This window comes from Hermetia illucens, chromosome 1 (assembly GCF_905115235.1).
Source record: "Hermetia illucens chromosome 1, iHerIll2.2.curated.20191125, whole genome shotgun sequence".
Classification (NCBI taxonomy): Eukaryota; Metazoa; Arthropoda; class Insecta; order Diptera; family Stratiomyidae; genus Hermetia; species Hermetia illucens.
Window position 1 is genome coordinate 106,390,650 of NC_051849.1, and position 3,432 is coordinate 106,394,081.

A 3,432-nucleotide genomic window follows, 5' to 3' on the forward strand; every position below is an offset into this window, starting at 1 on the left:
GTAGTTTCTGAGAATGGGTCCGTTAAAAAATCATCAGTTTCCCCCTTCCCACTCCCCGCCTTTTTAACAAATCTCAAAACTAACACTTCGAAAAGTACTAATTAATTAAATTTTTACACCCCCCTTTTACATGTATGGGGACCACCCCTAAATCTCAACGTAGAAGGATGTCACTCACTGCATGTCTGAGGGTCTACAGGTCACACCTTCTTACCAAATTTCGTGTCAATCGGTATAGCCGTTTCTGCGAAAAGTGCCTGTGACAGACAGACAGAAAGACGGAAAGATGGTGATAAACGTTTGGGTGAAGCGTCGTCCTACAGGCCGATATGCAAACTATTCGAACGAGTAATCTATAACAGATTAATTCGAATTGCCGAAAAGGATGGCGGGTCTCTCCGAAAATCAGTTCGGTTTTCGAAAGGGAAGTTCTACAACGGATGCACTTGCCCTAGTAGCTAACACAGTTAAGACCGCACTTGACGAGGGCAAATGTTGTGTAGTGATTACACTTGATGTGAAGAATGCCTTCAATTCCGCTGGATGGAAGAAGATACTGGAGTCCTTAATCAACTTAGGCGTGGCGAAGTACCTGGTGCGTATTGTTGCCGATTTCCTAATCGATAGGATTCTGTCTTGCGAATCAGATAAAGGAATGAAATCATACCAAACGACAAAGGTCCACAATGGTCTGTCTTAGGGCTTCTCTTGTGGATTATTATGTATAACGGGGTACTGACGTAGACCTTCCTACTGGTGTGGCCTCCATTGGTTTCACAGACGATATTTGTGTGACAGTTGTTGCACGCCTTCTCGAAGAAGTCGAGCTTTATGCAAATGAAGCAGTCTATGAGATTAAATCCTGGTTAGAGAATTCTGGTCTACAGCTCGCAGAGCATAAGACAGAAGTAGTACTTATTACCAAACAGAGAAAGTGCACTTCCACTCCAGCTCAAAGTTGGAACACAAACACTTCATTCCAGTAGGTGTAATGATTGACCAGAGGTTAAATTTCAGATTGCATGTGGAGGAGGGTGCAGCAACCAAGGCATATAACATCGGAGCGCTGGTTGCGAGAATGCTACCAAATATAGGTGGTCCAAGGCCGAGCCGTCGACTCCTTATTTCGAAGGTGGTCAGTTCGATCCGACTGTATGCAGCCCCAGTATGGGCAGATGCACTGGAAAATATAGTAAATAAGAGAAAGATTGGAGCTGCGTATCGGATAAGTGTACTCCGAGCATGTTGCGCTTACAGAACAATTTTCAATGAAACAGCTTGCGTGATAGCAGGAATGGTCCAGGTTGAAATCCTGGCGAAAGAAATACAACGACTTTACGATCGAACGTACCTCACCGGAGAATCTCCTGCCCGTCGGCGACAGTTCGCACAAGCTGAAACTGTCGCGAAATGACAAGAGAAGTGGGACGAGTCAGAAAAAAACCGTTGGACTCACAAAATCATATGGAATATCCGAAAATGGATTGAGCGACCTCACGACGAAGTAGGTTTCAACCTAACTTAATTTTTGAGCGGACACGGAGGCTGTCGAGCATATCTGTATCGATTTGGGCGTGATGATTCGCCATATTGCCCAAAGTGTCCAAATATTCCAGAGGACGCAGAACACGTCTTTTTTCACTGCCCCAGATTCGAAGCCCAAAGGACTACATTAGAAGCTACAACCAGGTAGCACTTTACACCCGAAAATATCATGGAACTTATGGTGAAAGAAAAGGGAATACGGACCGAAGTCGAAAAAGTGATTGCAGCCATCGGAAAGAAGCTTAGGCAGGAAGAACTCATCCGAAAGAGAAAAACACGAATATTAACATGAGCGCAGAATAAATTCTGATCCAGCCCCGTGACGTAATACTAAATGGGAGTCCCGCGAGAAGAGTGGAAGGAGAAGGAGGTTGTTTTAGTGGGTAAGAGTCCCACATAACCGTGTGGCAGGAGCCTGCGGTAGCTTTTGAAGCTTTCCACCTTCCATCGGGGGAAAAAAAAGAGAGACAGACGGACAGACAGACAGGCATTGAACCGATTTTAATAAGGTTTTGTTTTGCAAAAAAGGTAAAAGAGGAGGGTTTGAGGCGACGTACTTTGTACTATCCTCAGTAAAACAAAAATAGTGTGCTGAGATCAGGGAAAGAGATAAATAAAGTATAGTTAGAGTTATTTCACTCTGCTAAATCCTACTTGATTTCTCTTGGTGAAAGGTCCCACGACAGGCCGACCAACCAAATGCATCCAATCGTTAAAAACAAAATGATCAGTTAACGCGGCAGGACGGACTGTGGTCCTGTCAAGAAAGGGGCAAGAGTTTTGACGCATGGACGGCGTTAGGACATATGTAAATTAATCCGAGCAAATCAAATACTTGTCTGCACGCTAAATATTGGCAGCCTCACTGGAAAGACCGAGGAACTCACAAGAGCCCTTCGGAAAAAACGCATTGATATCTACATTGTAGAGTGCCGGTAAACACTGTAAAAATGGCTATAAACTTCTCTATTTTGGTAACGCACACACTCAATACCATGTTGGCATTGTCATCTCAGAGAATTTCCGTGACGCCATTAAAAAAGTACGATTTGGTGACCGGCTGATGAAGCTCACTATAATATCGGCTGATCGTACTATTCACTTTTTCCCCGCGTACACCTTGATTCCTCTCATTCAATGTTAGGACTAATACCTATTTCGAAAAGTACAAATCAAAACCTTTCATTTGATACACCACATGGCTATAATCAGTGAAAAAAATTTCCACCCCTCGTTTACGTTAACCTAAAACCTTAAAAACTGATAACCCCTCTTCCTAGACAGGGTCCGTACACAACACCGTAGAAGATATTTTTCCCCCTTTTACGCTCCGCCATGAACTTGATGCGAAATCAGAACTCCCCCCGTCAACAAAAAATAATGCAACTGAAACGTCCATTCTTCCTTATCTGGAGCATTCAGGAGTTCAGCAGAATATAAAATTATCCTCAAAGACGATTGACGATTTGAACAATTCAAATGAAAAATGGTTTCATAGCAACAATCTCAAATAATAAGAAAAAATATATCTCTAGTTTCTCTGGCGAAAATTTCATATTTAAGAGTAAAATTATTTTCCATTCCTTTTGTTTTCATACATTCTTTTTCTTTTGGCTAATAACATTTGCCACTGAAATTAAAATGATTTATCAAAACATAAATAATCGATATCAGTAATGACAACATTAAAGTCCTTCTCAAAAAACAAACCAAGTTGAATCACGTCACACCATAGAATATCTCGTTAATGTAAGCGTAATTGATTTCAACGGTCTTCCTGTAACGGCTCGATAGCAGCCGTCACTTCCGCTTAATTTAAACTTTTCAATCGAACTGTATACCGGTAATGCAGTTCAACTGTCAAATTTGATAGCAGGTGCACTCAAC